The sequence below is a fragment of the Lissotriton helveticus genome, chromosome 8 (assembly GCF_964261635.1).
Source record: "Lissotriton helveticus chromosome 8, aLisHel1.1, whole genome shotgun sequence".
Classification (NCBI taxonomy): domain Eukaryota; kingdom Metazoa; phylum Chordata; class Amphibia; order Caudata; family Salamandridae; genus Lissotriton; species Lissotriton helveticus.
In genome coordinates, this window is record NC_136069.1 from 1,383,114,667 (window position 1) to 1,383,133,497 (window position 18,831).

The following is an 18,831-nucleotide window of genomic DNA, read 5'->3' on the forward strand; positions in this document are numbered from 1 at the left end:
AAGGTAGGCCCTAGCTAGCCCTATGGGCAGGGTGCACTGTAGGTAAAAGGTAGGACATGTGCCTTAACTGCATGGCATGTCCTGGTAGTAACAAACTGTCATTTTCGTGTCTCACTACTGTGAGGCTGCCCTCTCATAGGAATGCATTGGGGATTCCCTGATAAGTGTTTCAGTGGTAATTCTGATTCGAGAGGAGCAGCGTGAACAAGTTTGGTATGTTTTGAATAGTGGTAATAAATGCTGCATAATGGTGTGCACAGATTTATTATCACTATTTTAGAAATGCCACTTTAAAAAGTGGGCATTTCAGTGTGCTATGTGTCTTTGTGCCTGTCTGATGTGTATTGCATGTCTGGCTCTGGAATGACAGGGACTGGGGAGGTGCCGTGGATCCAGAGGGGCTGGGTGAGTCAGCACTAGTCTGGATAGGCAGATCTGCATTTGGAGTAGTGGTAGGAGTAGCCCCTAACCCTGAATAGGTCTGTGCCTGCCTTGTACAATGCTGGCTCTGCTCCACTGTGGTGTGACTGGGGCCAGAGCCTAATCTAACAATAAAGATCTTAGAGCCCTGTATAGAAATGCTGGAGTGCTGCCCACAACTGGTTTGGACTGGGTGCAGAGCCCTAAGAACAAAGACACATGTGGTATAAATATTGGGTCTGTGACCCCATGTAAAAGGTTGATGCTTCTTGTGCTTACTTGGACTGCTGAGCGCCATGAGGAACAACCACGAGGGACTTACCCTCTGCTAGGGGACCCTGTGAGCTGACCTGCCTGGGCCCAGCACTGCCCCTTGTGACTTCTGAGCTTAGCGCTGGTAAAGCGCTCCATAATCTCTGCTCCTGGGGCTAAGTGCAGGGAGAGACCTTGGGATTGTAGTCTCTGCCCTGGAGCAGGGCACATTGCTTTCTGCTGCCATATTCCTGAGCCCTGGGGGAGGACTCCAGCGTGCTGAGGATGGTGACTGCTGTTCCGTGAAAAGGGGCTGTGGAATCAACAGAGACTTTGCCCTGTGATTCCTAAAACAGGAAGTCAGGCAAGCTTGTGCCTGGTTGTGGGTGGGGCTCCCATGTGGCTGGAGAATGCCCCACATGCCGCCGAGCCTGTCTCTGGGCGGCCAGAGCCTTGCAGGTTCTTCCCCACGCCTATTTGCATCTTCTGCCTGGAGCGAAGTGAGCTCCCGGAAGCCAGGCAGGGCAGGGTCACCAGGGTTGTGTGGTTGTAGGCAGAGCTAGAGGGGATCGCGTCCCAGGTGGTGAGCGGCCAGAGGGGAGAAATGTCCAGTGTGTTGGCCGGCGAGACATGACCGGAGCTTTCCCATGGTCTGCAGGGAGACGAGCTCAAGAGAGGGACTGGAGCCTTGCGGGCCCTCCTGCCGGTGTAATGTGTGTTGTGTCAGAGAATAGGACAGCCCAGGTGAGTGGGGCAAAGTTGAGCAGTGTTGGTTCCTGATTTCTGCACAATGAGAAGCCCCGGTGAGTGGGGCAGGCAAGGCACACTGTTGGTGCTGATTTGTCTCAGCTGTATCGCCCGATTGGGGCAGCTGCAACAACGGAGGCATTCCTGTTGGCCCACAATAGAAGCCCCGGTGAGTGGGGCTGAGGAGGCACAGTTGGTGCTGGTTTGGGTCACACAGCTGCACCGCCAGATCGCGGGCAGCTGCAATGAGTGGCATATGCAAAGGGTGGACGCAGGTGAGTTGCACCCCCCTACCCTCCTGTGAGGATCTTGCTCATAAAGGAAGTGTTGCATTGGCAGCTTAGAGCCCTGACTAAGGACATAGGGCATTGCAGGGAAGTAGCAGATGGGCCCGAGGAAAACCAGTTAGCCTGTGGGCACCTGGTGTGCTGGTGGCGCACAAGGCCCTAAAGTGATGTATGCACCTGTGGAGTGTTACTGAGGTGCATTGCTACTATGATTTAAGCCTAGTGTTTATGCATAATGTTTTTATGCCTAAGGTTTATGCATAATGTGTTTATGCTATGCCCGATTTGCCCCGTCCTGTATATAGTCCCCTGTAAAGTGATACCTAAGTGCCAGATGGCACAGTGTACATTTGTGATTATGTTCTAATCTGTTTATGAATAATACAAAGGCTATTTGTTATATAACCTTGTGTGGAGTTTCTTTTGTGGTGTGCCTAGTGTGTTGCTGCTGTGTGTGTGTTGCGCAAACGCTTTACATATTGCCTCTGGGATAAGCCTGACTGCTCGTGCCAAGCTACCAATGGGGTGAGCAGGGGTAACCTTTGCTGTGTAACTCCCTTGCCCTGACTAGAGTGGTGGTTTCTGCCTGGATTAGGCGCATTCCCTAGCCAACCAGAAATCCCATTTCCTACACCCCACAATTCAGAGAAGCCCCTCTGTTAAACCCCTTGGAATGGAAATACAATTTAGAATTCTGCATTGTAATTCTGTGCCTGCACTTGTATTTCTCATTTCCCGGTAATTCTGGGGGTTCTCACTCATAATAGGTGGAAGTATGTGCAGAGGTACAAGTTGGTAATAGTACTACGAGTCACCAGGAAGCTCCACATGGAATTCTACCCTTCTTGTAATTGGTGCCATAGTAATTTCTCTTTAAGATGATCTGTAAAGATGATTATACAAGAGTTGAACAGTGTACTGTACAGTAATAAACAAGTGATCCAGCATTTCATAGTGTTTAGGTAGGTATACAACCTTTACAACGCAACTTTTACCACGACCTACCATTACCACGCATTTTTTACAACGCAGGATCCATTACAACGCATACCATTACCACGCATGTATTTACAACGCAGGTACTTTTACAACGCATACCATTACAACGTAAGTATTGGTAAGTATATTATTTTATTAAAAATATTATTTGGGTTTTTGGGTAAAGGGGTATTTTTAAGGTTCAGGGTCAGTTTTCAGTTTTTTGGGTAAAGGGGTATTTTTAGGGTTCAGGGTCAGTTTTCAGTTTTTGGGTAAAGGGGTATTTTTAGGGTTCAGGGTCAGTTTTCAGTTTTTGGGTAAAGGGGTATTTTTAGGGTTAGGGTAGTATATTATTTTATTAAAAATATTATTTGGGTTTTTGGGTAAAGGGGTATTTTTAGGGTTCAGGGTCAGTTTTCAGTTTTTGGGTAAAAGGGTATTTTTAGGGTTCAGGGTCAGTTTTCAGTTTTTGGGTAAAGGGGTATTTTTAGGGTTCAGGGTCAGTTTTCAGTTTTTGGGTAAAGGGGTATTTTTAGGGTTCAGGGTCAGTTTTCAGTTTTTGGGTAAAGGGGTATTTTTAGGGTTCAGGGTCAGTTTTCAGTTTTTGGGTAAAGGGGTATTTTTAGGGTTCAGGGTTAGTTTTGGGTTTTTGGGGTACAGGGGTATTTTTAGGGTTCAGGGTCAGTTTGGGGTTTTTGGGTAAAGGGGTATTTTTAGGGTTTAGGGTCAGTTTTGGGTTTTTTGGGTAAAGGGGTATTTTTAGGGTTCAGGGTCAGTTTTGGGTTTTTGGGTAAAGGGGTATTTTTAGGGTTTAGGGTCTTTGAGTAAAGGGGTATTTTTAGGGTTCAGGGTCAGTTTTGGGTTTTTGGGTAAAGGGGTACAGGGTAAAAAGTAAATATAATTAAATTTAAATTACATTAAATTAAATTGATTAAATTAAATTAAATTACATTAATTAAATTAAATTAAATTAATTAAATTAAATTAAATTAAATTACATTATATTAATTTTAATTAAATTACATTTTAAAAAATATTATATACTTACCAATACTTACGTTGTAATGGTATGCGTTGTAAAGGTACCTGCGTTGTAAATACATGCGTTGTAATGGTATGCGTTGTAATGGATCCTGCGTTGTAAAAAATGCGTGGTAATGGTAGGCGTGGTAAAAGTATGCGTTGTAACGTCATACATCCGTTTAGGTAATCACATTTGTTGCTACTTGCAAGCTTTGCTGAGCGCTTGGCATGAACTGTAAGAGTACTGTTTATTGAAAAGTAAGAACTGTTTCACCTTTTAAAAGGTTTAGTGCTTAGTTTTTTCTACCTGCTGTTAACTCTGTTGTTAAGATGTTGCTTCTAGAGTGCTAATTAAATAAAGATCAAATTACAATGCCCAATAATTGAAGGGGAGGGCTTTTAGACAAGATTTCAATTGCAATCACTGAGGTGAAAGAGAGTTTTTAGACTAACTACATTTTTGGATAAATGATACCAGTGGTGGCAAGTCCCATCAAATATTAAACACCTTCAGAAGTCCAGGGTGACACATGTGATCTCTTTTAATGTAGTATATTAGGTGAATTTGAAGTCCTGAATCACATATTTTTGTGCACTAGTTGGATAGCATGACCAAGGTGGCCAAGATGTGAACAGTGTGGGGCAGCTCTCCACCTCTTTTTCTAATATGAAACTGCAGGAATTAGTGACAATATTCCCACTAATGTCCAGACCAATGAATAGTTTTGATGTTGTGTTCCATTGTATTTAATATTATTTACATTATTTTGCAGAAATAATTTTAATTTTCAGATGATATGAGCTCTTTTTTCCAAACATAGTGGTTGAGGCTGTTTGCCACCGGAGTCCTTTGGATATGTCCTACTATGGATTTGCAAACTGGGCCAAGTGCACCATTTCCACACTTGACTTTCAGGGCAGCAAGGCTGGGCAGTCAGTGCCTTCTCCAGGATGCAGTGTAGGGGGTAAGAGGTGAGAATACAACAGTCAGCAAATAAACACAAACATATAATGTCCAGCTGTGTCGAAACAAAATATTTCTTGTACCAAAGGGCCGTCTTAGTTACAGGTTTGCAATATTACCATAAGGCTTTGTGGAATGTTGATACCCACTTTGGTTACTGCTTCTCCTCTCCTCTCTCTCTGGCAATTGTCCCCACTGTAGTGGATCTTTGGCAAATATACAGCAAAAAATATAGATTAGGCATAGATGAAGAGCACTTTCAATTACCCCTAAAGATAAGTCTTAGGTCAGTTCAAGTCTGTAGGCCCAACAATTTTCTTTTGTCAGTGGTTATCATTATAGTAGCCAACATTCTGTTTGCACATATTAGGCACTGCCTCACAGTTTGAGTGGCTGCAGCCCCAAATTACCTGCTAATGGCAGTAGTACTCAGTGGCATGGTCTGATGCATCCAGCAACCATATCTTCACTGGCCTCAACGTCATCATCTGGGGGGCCCAGATTGTGGTCGGAATTGTCTTGGGACTACTGGAGCTGAAGGGTGTGTGCTGCTGACTGTAGAGATGTCACAGCTTCCAAGCTCATTGAGGTGGGCATTTGTCTTCACCAGATGCATGCATTGGAGAGCCAATGTATGCTAACAATCGTCTTCAACTGCTACTGCTTTCACTCCAGCTCTAGGGCTGATGCATGTGGGCCCGTGTCTTTGGATGTTGTGGCCTCCATGCCGATTAAAAGCAGCTTCTGATGGGTTGGCACCCTTGATGGCAACACTTGGGGTATACCAGGCAGCATGATGATAATTAGTAACAACGTCTTGTGCAGCTTATGGCAGAAACTCAATGGAAACTGGGGAACCCCCTTACACATGTGAAGAGGGCCAGTTTCAGTCTCTGTTAGTAGTCAGCTACTTCTGGCTATTTCTCATGCCCGGAGCACTCTGGACTTCTCGACTTAGCAAGCCTTTGCTTGTGCAGGAAGTTACAGACTTCAGGTAATGTCCCTTCATCTTTGAGACTTAGGTTGTCCTAGATGTGTTAGCCCTGGATATGTACTTGTAATTCTTTTACTCTGTGAGGCACTCCCTTTCTTGGTCAAGAAGAACTTTAAGCAGCAAGTGGGGTGGTGTGGATCCCACTTTTATATACATTTTCTTAACTTGGGCTATGAATACGTCTAAAGTTTTGAAACTGGTTTGTGTTGGTTCTCTTTCAAATGTCATTTTCTGGTTGCTTCTCAGACACTGCCTTTGTGCAAGCTGATAACTCTGACAGCAGGTAGCAGTGATGCTGTCTCCAAGCAAGACTACAAAATCCCAGGACACAATGGAGAGAGAAGTCTCTGCACCTGGCTGTCATCAGGCTTCCTGATCAGTAATCAAAGACATACAAAGGGCAGTCCCTGCCTACAAACGTCCTTGCCATTATCAACAGAAACTGTAGTCTAAGGTTTCTCCTCTACCCTCTATAAAATGGCATTGTTAACGAATCTTCACCCTCATGAAATTTCTAAAGGCAGCCCTATCTCCTTCCTTTCTTACATCTGTGTCTGAATTTCAACCCTCTATCCACAGGAATGCAGACACTGCACTTCCACTCTCTGGGGAACCTAATCAATCTGTCATCCGGTGCCAGGCTGAACCAGGAACCAAGTCCTATGAGTCTACATGTGTCACAGTCTCACTCAACATGCACACAGAAAGTTAGCACAAGGATCAGAGGTTTACATAACAGTCAAGCTTTACATCAGAGTACACAGTAGACAACACTCTCACCTGACACAGAGAAGATATTCTGGTCATATTAAAGACTTTCCAGATTCTGTACACTACCAGCACTGCTCTATGTGGTTTATCCAGGACATGGGCAGTAGCCATATGCGCAATGCCCAAGATTAGGACATAGTTGATGCATGAATAGGACCTTACCCTCGCATTACCATGGACAGGCATAGGCCTCTGTGCATATGCTAGGTTAGAAAAGAAAAAGTCAGTTACACATTCAGTTACATGCTTGTTCGTCATGTGGGGGACATTACCTTCCCAACCAGTGGTAAGGCATGGAGGAAAGCAGGAATATTCATTACAACATGAGGAAGTTTGCCTTCACCTTTAAATTAACATTAGTTTCTAAACTCTTTATGGGACTCAATTGAATGTTCATAAAACGAATAAGGAATTCATGTCTTAGTTTGGTTCTCTTATTTCAGTCAGTGTGCGACTTGTATTAAACATGTATTTACAAATTTTAAAATTGCATACTATAGTAACTGACATTAACTTCTAACTTCGATGTTAAACTTTTGAAAGCAATTACAACTTTAAAAAACAGCCATTGATGAGAAGCTGTTCTTGCCATTTTTCTCTTCTTTTTACAACTCAAACCCTTGGGCAATTTATAATAGATTATACAGTGATTATATTGACAGTGACACGTGTATGTTTTCAACATGCCGTAAAGTTAATAGAATGATGACATCACACAATATTCCTTGACGCATCGGATTGCACATACACCTCACTATTTACTTCAGAGAAAAGATATTCCTTCACCTTTATGCAGCAGCCCATAGAGGGTTTGGCAAGCAAATTTGAGAATGTTTGTTTCCATCTGAAAATGAGTGCTCTGAAGTTTATGAACAGGGAAGATGTACCAAACTATTTAATAGTCACAAACACTCACAAAGTAAAAGGGCTTTCTAAAAAATATTGTGTATGTTCTAAAAACATTTTGGTTCGTACAGATTACTGGGTCAGATGTACGACCTAGAATTGCATGCGCAAACGGGTTTGCGACCCGTTTGCGTATGCAATTTCAGTCTTGGCCATGTACAATTCCTAGATAGTGAGTCACAATTCTTTTGTGACTCGCTATTTAGGAATTGCGAGTCTCAATTAGGATAGGGGCGTTCCCTTCCTAATTGTATCCGCAAATCAATGTACAAATGTTTTGTGACTGCAATTGCGGTCGCAAAACACTCACAAATTACCACCCTCTTCCAAAGGGTGGTAATGCAGTCCCAATTTAGAATGGGTCCCCAGGGGACCCCTACCACTTTTTGCCTTTGTCCCAAAATATATTCTATGGGTGCTCTTAAAATATGAAATGAAAATGTTTTTTTTTTTTTTTTTAATGCATCCTGTTTTCCTTTACGGAAAACGGGCTGCATTTAAAAAAAAAAGCTGCTTTATTGAAAAGCAGTCCCAGACATGGTGGACTGCTGAGCCCAGCAGGCCACCATCCCTGGGAGGTCTAGCATTCCCAATGGGCTTGCAAATTGCGAGAGGCTCATTAATATTAATGAGCCTCGCAATTTGCAAGCCCATTGGGAAACGCAAACAGTGGTCAAAACACTGTTGTACATGGAAAATAGCTCCTCGCAAATTGTGAGTCACAATAGACTCGCAATTTGTGAGGCGCTATTTTGCTTGTCGTACATCTGATCCATTGTCCCATAAAATTAGTTTAGAAATGGAATCTGAATTGCAATTTGGACGGAGTGTTGTGTGGGTACCCCTTCCAAACTGCAATTTGGTAACCTATCTATCTACAGTCTGTTGGAGGAATTTCAGTCACAAACCATTGATAAGCTATGGACTCTCAAGTTAGGGTGAAAACCTATTTCAAGAAGGAAGGGCCCCACAGGGGCTCTTTCCTCTTTATGAACTGTAGAAACCTCTTTCCTCTTTATGAACTGTAGAAACAGCTTCACAAGGAACACTTACTGAAGTTTAAAAAATTTGAAAAGCTGATTATTTCAAAGAAAATTTGACTGATTTAAAAAATAATTTTTTATTTTTGCAAAGCCGTCAAAAATATTTACCCTTGCAGGCCCCTATCAATGTGACTGTAGAAAATTGTAGTGGGTCTCATATTTTGACCTGCCTAATTAATAATTATTAGGCACGTTAGTCTGAGACCCAATAGGAATCCTTATTTTGAGAACCAACCTATAGCAAAATAAGTTAGTGTTGCACAATTTGATACACAATTTGTAACAACCCTTTTGCGACCAGCTTGTTAGTACATCTTTGCTTATCACTAGCAGTTAAAGAATTCGAACTTCCATAAGGCAGCGGATGGCACTGACCTTTGCCAATTAGCTCACTTCTGCTCTGGATAACTTGATGCTTGTCCAGCTAAGGAAGATGATGGGAAGAATTAAACCTGCAGTCAATTTTGTGACGATCCTTAGCCTTAAGTCAGACCCAGGTTAAAACTGGCAAATTTATCTGGTGCTGAAAACAATCCTTCTTGCTGTAAAAAGGGAAGTCAAGTTTTTGCCCTAATCATAGTATGAAGGCATTTTTAGTGGCAACTAAGACATTGTGCTCAATAGTTTTTTTAGAGCTCAGTATTTGAAGTTATGCATTAATGTTGTTTTGCTCTTTTTTTTATTATCAAAGTCTCTTGCAGTGTATCATCTATAGTGAGTCATTAGATGCTCTCAACCAATCTCATGACCTCGAGTTGTATGGGCATGCAGGTGATAGTCAGTAAGAGTTTGGTCATATAATGTGCACCTTTCCTGTACGATCCCTTTGGCTCCTCTTCCTGATTTCTTCATCTATTCAGTGTTGGTAAATGATACCCTAGCTTTCCCTTGTGGAACACCATACTGCGCATGCTGTGATTGTTGGCAATTCATTTTAAACCCTGGCAGCACACTAAATCGGGCCTGAATAAATATGTAGGGGCTCATTTATGAGCTCTTGCGTCACTTGTGCACCACTGGTGCGTCGCTTTTTTGTGACGCACCAGCAGTGTAAAACATGCGCCTTGTTGCGCCATATTCACAAAGTGACGCATCTAGGTAGATGCGTCACCTTGTAAACCCCTGCGCTACATTATACCTGCGCCACGTATAATGTATGCAGGGTGTGCGTTCTCACGCAAGAAAGGGTCATAGAAGTGACGCAGTGAAATCTACCAGATTTCACTGCGCCACTTCTAGGACTCAAATGCATCAAAATCTGACGCCTGCCTCACAGCAGACGTAAGACTGACGCAAGCCCTTTCACATGGGGCTTGCCCCATGTGAAAGGACACATTGCTGGAGTTGCGTCACTTTTGTGACACACTCCAGCAAAGCGTCACTTTTGCGCCAATCAGATACGTCAGAAATACTGACGTATCTGTAACTCCTTGCGACAGGATGCGTCATACAGTAAATATGACGCATCTATCATGTCGCAAGGAGGGCGCACTGAGAAGTGACGCATTGCTGCTTTCACGCAGCGATGCGTCACTCTCATAAATAAGGCCCGTAGTGTCTTGAGAATGACACTCGAAGGTTGGTGAGAGTGGCCTCTAATTTGCAAATTCACCAGAAGTACCATGAGCTTCCTATTGCTGATCATATATTGATTAATACCACCTGTATTGCTCACAAAATCATCTATTAATTTGCATTTTACGATGAAAAGGCTACTATGCTACAATTTTTCACATAACCTTTATTGCATCATCCAATGTATATTAAATAATCCTCATTTTAGAAGGAAAAATATTATTCAGGACACCTTCTTGGTTTTGGTTGGGCCCTTCGGTTTCTTCAGTCTTCTAAAACTCAGATTGATTTGCGATCTTCTACCCTTGACATAGCGCTTCAAAATATGTCTTTTCTCCAACTGCAATCTGTGAATCATTACCATTTAGAAGTTTTCTGCTCTGTCTTCCAGCCATCTCAGCACTAAGGAACCCTTCGGAGTGAAAGTATATTAAGACAACTTGCCGATTATATGGACAAAATAATTCCCATAAGTACTGCAGCAGATCAAAGTTAATTTTAGTTACTACTCAAAAATTAACAAGGCTGATACAATGCTTTGCCAGTGGTGTATCTTCTATATTCCGGAAAACCCTCAGCTACACTCAATATATAAGTATAAGTGCAATCTTGCTAGATTGTTTATAATGCAATTGCCCAAATTACAGCCTCAAAACTTCCACCCCTCTTTATCTCTAGAAATACTCCTAGGCACAAAACCAGAAGACGTATGCCTATTCACCAACCTTTCCTTAACAACACATAGGGGCACATGCATCAATGGAACTTGCATTCGCAAATGGTGCGAATCGCAAAATTCGGCCGTTTGCGAATGCAATTCCACTTTTTGGGATGCATTAACATTTTTGTAATTTTCACAATTTAAGAAATCGCAAAATTGCGATTTCTTAAATTGCGATTGCATTTAAGGAATCTCACATTAAGATTCCTTAAATGCAATGCATCAAACTTTAAAAATTTGCGAATTCGCAAATAAGGGGAGCAAATTGCCATGAAGTTGACCTTCACGGTAATTTGCGAAAACTTTGAAAAATGCACTAAAGTGCATTTTTCAAAGTTCCATTTTACACACACATGCCCTTGGGGCAAAATGTACTTATAGGCAGATTTCAGGGGTGCAACAGGGTGTCCTTTGAACACCCCTGCACCCTTGAAATTGCATTCTCAATTTGCGAATTTCTAATGGTGAATTGCAAATTGAGAATGTCTTTCCATTCATTCCTGTGAGCCTCTAGGCCCATATGAATGAATGGGGAGGTATTCCTTAATTGCGATTCTCAATTAGAGATTTCGCAATTAAGGAATTTTAAGAAATCGCTGTTTTTTTTAGCGATTTCTTGATGCATTGCAGTTTGCAATTCCTTAATTGCGATTCCTTATTTTTCGCAATTAAGGAATCGCAAAATACAATATTGATGCATGTGCCCCATAGAAAGTTGTCCGTTGCCGATTTCTGTTTGTACTCTTAGGAATGTCTTGTGAATAGTGTTTTATGTGTAAGGATTGAACACTATGAAGTAGGAACACCTTTGTGCAATGGCAATTTTTTTTTTGTGGTACGACGAGGAACACTTTTTGCCCATGGAGATAATCTGTATAAAAAATCTCCACAATATTTGAGGGCATTCAATTCCCTTGACCCAAGGTGAAAATGGATTTACCCTAGATCATGGCAAGAACAACTTCATGGATGGACATATGTCAGAGAGAAACTTGTGGCTGGTCGCAAATCTTCTTGTTTTTTGGGCATTCACAAACTTTAAAAATTGCACCAGTCAACAACTTCAAACATTATGCACGGAATTTACTTCTGCATCTTATGCTGTCATGAGGTGCACAGGATTGTGTGGATTCAGAAATACAAACGAAAATGTAGTCTGCTGTGGTTCGCAGGTCCAGTCTATAGTATGCCAACAATATGGAAAGAGTGCAAACATTGCTTTTCTGCGATTAACATGATAGTCCCTTAATTGTTCCACCAAATGTAGTTTCTTTCAATCAACATAAACAAATGGCAGCTCTGAAAGGTGAGAGTGAGACATCAGATTTGCTGTAGAGAAATGAGTTTTAACTAACGACTCCAGTCGGTGTTGAAATCATTTGCACAGTCATACCATACCCCAGACTGGTCAAATGTGCTATTATCCTATAATATTGTCATAGTGGGAGGTAAAGAAGAGATATTTAATAAGAACAACAACTGAAACTCGATGCAGTTATATACATTGTTGAGGAAGGAATGGCAGGTAAAAACTCTGGAATTAGAATGTCTAATGACAGAGTTAAAAATCAGATCATTAGCAAAGAAGAACGGCTGATGCCTCTGCAAGTTGGCATATGGTAGGAACTGCAATTAGGGACTAATTGTGCACTGATTTTAGAAGACAAAAGGCCACATGGTTCTGTGTGTTTCCCATTGGGCAACCGAATAAGATGTTTACTCCTTCATGTAGCCTCACCTATTCAATACTTTACGTGTGAATTTATGGTGCTTTCCACATACTTTTAAAATGAGGTGGTCTCCTCCTTGCCTATGTTCATTTATTATTTTCGTTTTTTCCGTTTTGGCTCTTATTTTCATTCTTATTTTCCTCAAATATAATTATCAGCAAGACTTGTAACCAGAAAAAACATGTATTTTGAAAGATACCTTATTTTGTCTCTTTGAAAGCATTTTGAAAAGGAAGTCAAGAGGTACAATTCTTGGAGAAGAGCAGTGCTTATTATTTGTAAAAGCCATTTTCAGGAATGAATCGTTTTCTTTTTTGTTCAACCAAAATGCGCTTTCTGTATTTATACAAAAAGATTTTTTTCAATGAGTTTCTCTCATAACTATTACAAATGTCATATTAAGTTTTTGAAATGCGCCTTGAGTATCATACAATAGTTACATTGGTTAAAACATATTACTGCTAGCTAGAATGAGTTCTTCTTTTGTTCACCAAGATTCAGGGCCCGATTTAGATCTTGGCGGACGGGCAACCCTTTGATAAAGAAAAGACATCCGACTAAAATGGTTCGGAAGCTGTAGGGTAGAGGTGAGTAGAAAAGGTATATAAAAACTGGTGTAACAGCAGCTATGAATTCTTGAGGAATGTGAGGCATGTACATCGTGTGGCATTATGTTCTGTAGGCAGGTTCTGCCAATTAAGAACTTTCCTCATGTGGTGGAAGTTAGATTGGAACCTTTAGGACAGAGTAAATTCCGTCATTAATATCCTCTTTCCTGACAACCATAAGAATATAGAATTGCAGAGTATTTTAATTTTGCTATTTTATTCTTCAGTAAACAAGGCGCTCAAAACTCAAGTCAAACACAAGAAGATGGATAGAGCGCTAAAACTTTTCAGTCCATCACCCCAGTCACTATTAAATCTGGGTTGAATCCATCATCATTCTTTAGCTCACTTTGCCACCCCAGTTCATACCCAGCCATATGCAAATCAGTCTTGACCCTGATCTTTATGGGAACAGTCCAGCCCTAACTGCAAAGCCAGGTCTTCCCTGGACCGGAAACAAGCTTCCTGGGACCGGTTACGGAGTAACACCGCTCAACAGCCAGGCTAGCTTGCATCCAGTGACAAAGTGAGCAAGGGACCCACGTTTGAGCATGCCCTGTCAAAGCAAACACAAGGAGATGATGCAGGGGTGTTACTCTGAATCCGGTCCCAGGATGCTTGATTCAGGTTGACAGAAGTTTACCACCGTTTTAGAATAAAGCAAAAATCAAAATTCGTCAACTTACAGAAGTTTAAAGTTCAGTTGATGATGCTTTATTTCTCATTAAGAGATTAGTAATAGTTTTTTACTTTTATTCTGATTAGTTAGATAAATCCAATTACAGAATTATCGAGAATAATTTGGTCAGAGGCAGCATCAAAAATAACAGCGTGTTCCATCATGGATATAGTCCCTAGTTTGATCTAAAAGGACCTAACCTTTTGGAAAAGAGAAAGGGTTTTGGAACATCAGACTATAGTTGCAAGAGAACCAACTCCTCATCAAGAGCAGTTCTGGAAACTCAGCCGAGTTCCTACAACAGTTGAGGTAGCAATCGTTAAACCAAGTTAAAAGGAAATTAATCACAGCAGTAGAAATGATTTTGAATAAAGGAAAAAGTCTCCTCTCAAACAGAAAGGAAAACAAGTAAATCACTGTTAGCAGTAGATTACAGTCATTTGGGCTAGTACAAAAACGTGCTAGGGGCATGGCAGGGTAGTTGTGAATGGAGTGCATTTACTCTCTAGCTACGAACATGTCCTATGTAGACAAACACAAACATATGTTGCAAAAACAGTTGCTTAAGTCTTTTCGAGCCAATGAAGAAGGATCTTCGGATGGTCTGTCGCCTCTCCTCTCAATTCCTACAGAAAGCATGTGAGTTGCTGTAAAGTTATCTGGAGACGGTTAAAGCTCTACACAGTAGATAGATTTAAAGAGGTTTCTCATAACAAACTTCAGTAAACCTATTCTGCTTGTTGTTCAACGTCCCTAGTCTCATAAATGAAATATTTTCTATTTGCAATTTCCAGGTTAGATCATGAGTAAGGTTTTCTTCAACACACCTTAATTCTATGTAACATTTTTGTTATAGCACATAACAGGTGACTTGATTTAATAGGTTGAAATTAGATGGCGTGAGGAAAGAAAGAAATACATGTGCTTGAAAGAGCATATTTTCTGACAATGACCCATACTACAGTTAAGTACTAGAATGCTACAGTTAATTTCTAAAAGGTATTATTTCGTAAAAAGGGAATGAGAAGGGAGAGAAGGAAGGAGGAGAAAAAGAAAAAATGAGGCCAGTCATGTAAGAACAACAAAAGTGGAAGCTTTCTACCTAACAATAAGCTGCACATTTGTTTTCATACATTTAAGAAATGCACATTTATTACTGTGCGTTTTGGTTAAGCATTCTCTATGTTATTGTCAAGATACATTTTAACATGCGTGTAAGATTAACATTGTGAAAATGTTTCTGTTCCATTACTAGTGACAGTAAACTTCATCAGTCCTGTGTTTTCTTCTTTAGTTTCAAATAACAAGATATTACCATGATAGAATGATATGACATTTATTGGTGGATTACCCAAAATGTGTTAAGGGGTGTTCCACACTGTGAATGAGTCCTAAGGAACATAGTGCACATGTAAGATATTGACCCTGGTCCCCGTGGGCATACAGGCTTGTCCTTGTACAATATTATATGTGTCACATATTGGCCACAAGATTGATCATATTTATCCCGCAGTAATATCCTTCTTTTGGCTTCCCTAGTTGTGCAGATTGCATATCACACTCTGTATCTACATCACAAAGAATTTATTACATGCCTATTGTTAGACATGACAGCCTTTGGTGTGCTCTTTCCTCAAACCTTTTACTTTCTCCCACCTGTTTGCTGTAATGCGTTTTTTTGGCCCTAGAACTCTGTGCACTTTGCCACTGCTAACCGGTGCAACACTGCTTGTGCTCACTCATTTAAACATGGTAAAATTGGCTTACGCCCAGTTGGCACATTTAATTTACTTATAAGTCCCTAGTAAAGTGGTACTACATGTACGTATGGCCTGTAATTTAAATGCACTACTGGGCCTGCAGAACTTATTGTGCCACAATCCTAAATAACCCTTTAAAAGATGACTCAAGCCTGCCATTGCAGCCTGTGTGTAATTTCAAACTGCCAAACTTGACCTAACATAATAAACATTTTGCCAGGCCTAAACCTCCATTTTTAATACATGAAAGCCACCCCTAAGGCTGGCCCTAAACAGACCATGGGGCTGGGTAAATTGTATTGAAAAGATTTGACATGTTTTTACATTTTTTCATGCCCTGGCAGTGAAAAACTCATAAATTCATTTTTTACTACTGTGACCCCTACATCTTCAATAGTATACCTCTGGGTTACCTAATTATGCCTAATACGTGCTAACTTTTAATTAGGAACAGATGTCATGGTTGGTTTTAGAAGACTTGTATTTTCAATTCCGCTATAACTGTAAAGTCAGATTTTAAGTCATAATTCTGAAAAGGCAATTTTTAGAAAGTTTACCTTTTCTTTACCTAACTATTTGGTGCATGCAGCCCGTGACCTGAGTTACATGACTGGGTATAGTTGGCAGTTGGTCTTTGTGTATTCCTCCAGACAGTGAGACAAAGGGAGACTAGTTGTTGACAGGATGGGTGATCCTGTCGGGATAAGGGACAGAGCTATTCCCTGCCCCCCCTTAAATTTCAAAAGGGCTGCCTCCAGCGCACCGACAAGTAACTTCTTGACACGAGCCTATTAACACCCCAAACCTCCTGGGTAGGGGAAGCATGGACATTTTCAGAACCAGATGTGGGGGGCAAGGTGTGTCTAAATAATTCTCCTACTTCAAAGGCATCAGTAATAAATATTGGACCCTCAGACCTACTCTTCAGTACACTATTGGACCTATGGAAGACTTCAGAAGAAACTGCCTTGTATTTAAGAGGACTGCCCAGCTTGAGGCCTGGCTTTTTCTTTAGAGGACTGCCCTACTACTTGAGGACAGCCATGCTGCTTGAAGGAGAGGCAACCATCTGCTTGAACCCAGGACTGGCAGAATGACTCCAAGGGTGAGCCAACTGACCTCCTATTCAGAGTCACAGGGGCACAACAAGCTCTAGAGACCAGCCTGCAACTGCCCAGCTGGCCTGCTGCACTGGACCTGCAACTCGACCTGCATGAGCCCCGCGGGCCTCTGCTGGAGTGATTTCCTGATCCCCAAAAGGTGCCTCCTTAGATCCTGCCATCAGAGAGAACTCCTCTTGACCTAACTGACGGTTCCATCAAATCCAGTGCAAAGCAATGGGAAGCCCCGCAAATCCTTGCCACACAGCTGCAAGCTTCATCTGAACCAACAACAAGTGACGTCAAGTCACTCAAAGCCTCGCTGCAAATCTGCAAGTTTCATCATAACTTACCACAACCCACACCGAGAAGGGCAAAGCCTTGCTGCACAGTTGAAAGCTTAATCAAAATCAACACTGGGCGACACAAAGCCCCACAAAACCACATTGGACAGCGTCATTGAAACCAACACCAGATGACATGAAGCACCATGCAGACCTAGCACCAAAGATATATTGTGCAACTCTGAGCAGGTCAAACTTGGCTCTGTGCTTTGCCTGTGCTCCTTCGCTGTCAGCTTGAACTTGTGAGTGTCCTGGTCAAATGTGATCAGATGCCCTCAGTTGACACTTTGCACCTTATGGCGCTACTTTTATCTAAACCTTTATAATTCATCATTTCCAGTTCTAGTGATTGGAATTTTGGTATTAATTATTTAATCACAACCTATTTTTTCTAAATTGGTTTGGGATTTTTCTTGTGTTTGGTTTTCACTTTATTACTGTTTGTGTTCTGCACAAATACTTAACACATTGCATGACCACTTTTGTGGCAAGCTACCAAAGAGATAAACACAGGTTAATTTAATGACTTTTGTGGGTCACCCTAACAAGGATTGTGGTTATTGCTTGAGACGGGTTTATACCCACCTCAACTAATTACCCAATTACTCACACCAATCATTTACCCTGGATATCATGTTCATCAAATCCAATATCTTTGCTTTTCACTTTCTCAGCCTATATAAACTATATAGGAGAAAGCCTCTCAGGGAAGGGTGCCCACTTTGAACTGGGTCCCTCGACCTGCCAATCGACAGTAACATTTGAAAAAATGGTACTAATTGTAGAGGAGAAACAACTAGTAGAATTCATCCCACCATAAAATCTCTATAGAGTGGGGAAAAAGCTGGTGTTGGATATCTTCACAATTTGACGTCCTCCACATATCCGAGAGTTTTATGTTACCATCCAACTCAAATGAAATCCTTCTTTAATTGCTTGATGGATTGCATTTGTTCTTTCAAGAGGAATAGGATCTCATTTAGAGGTGGGAGGTATTAGGAAATCTGATGAATATCAGTGGATTTTCTGATGACCCAACCTTTGGTTTCTACATCTAATTTACATAATTTCATGTGGTGAACTTAGGTCAGGTCCTCTATCGAAAACATCGATATTGGTAACCAGCTACATAAAAGTTAGACATTGTCTGACACAGCTTTTTTTCTGCTATGGGAGTCATGGTTGCCACAGTATGTATAAGGCATCAATGTGCCCCATGCAATGGAGGAAATGATCAACCTTTTCTGGACATTGAGTTTTTTTTTCTTCCAGAAACTAATTTCCACTTAGTAATTTGTTTCTGAAAAAAACGTCATCCGGCTGCCATGACATGGCTTACTGGTTGACATTGCACAGTTTCATCTAAAGTTCACCAGCATGTCACTGGACGCAGTTTTGGCAAATATTGCCCTACCCACTATCATATTTGCATTATTATTCAGGCAGGCAGGCTGCTACAGGATGGTGAAGGCGAGAACTTCTCTTTCTCATCAGTTTGGCAACCCTTGCTAAATTCTAAATGCACATAATGATTGAAGAGGATTGCACAGGGTTTTATATTCGTAAAGTTTTGCTCTTCAAATAATGTTCCCTGAGACAGCCTCCAACAGCATGGTGGCGCTTAAATAATTAATAATAAATATGTGCATAAACAAATACATTAGCTTAATCTTTTCAGATGATTTTAATTGCTGCTCCTCCGTAGTGAATAGTGACCTTTAGAGGACTACCCCCAGGTTGTTTCCCACCTCAGATTATTGATAAAATTCAAAACAGACAGTGTGGTAAGATTAGAACTATAAGGACTACTTCATAAATATCTTTATTGGCTGTGCAAAGTTCACTTTTCATACACACATATTCCACAACAATTTGTGATTTTTGTTATTATTAACACAGAGTATGTTTTCTGTCACTAATCTAGAATTG

At 41.1% G+C, this 18,831-nt stretch overlaps 1 protein-coding gene across 1 annotated transcript in view; it reads left to right on the forward strand.

The window, feature by feature from the left end:
- Window positions 1–18,831, forward strand: part of ROBO1 (roundabout guidance receptor 1) — a 1,545,337-nt gene that overhangs the window by 216,048 nt on the left and 1,310,458 nt on the right. The window lies entirely within an intron of this gene.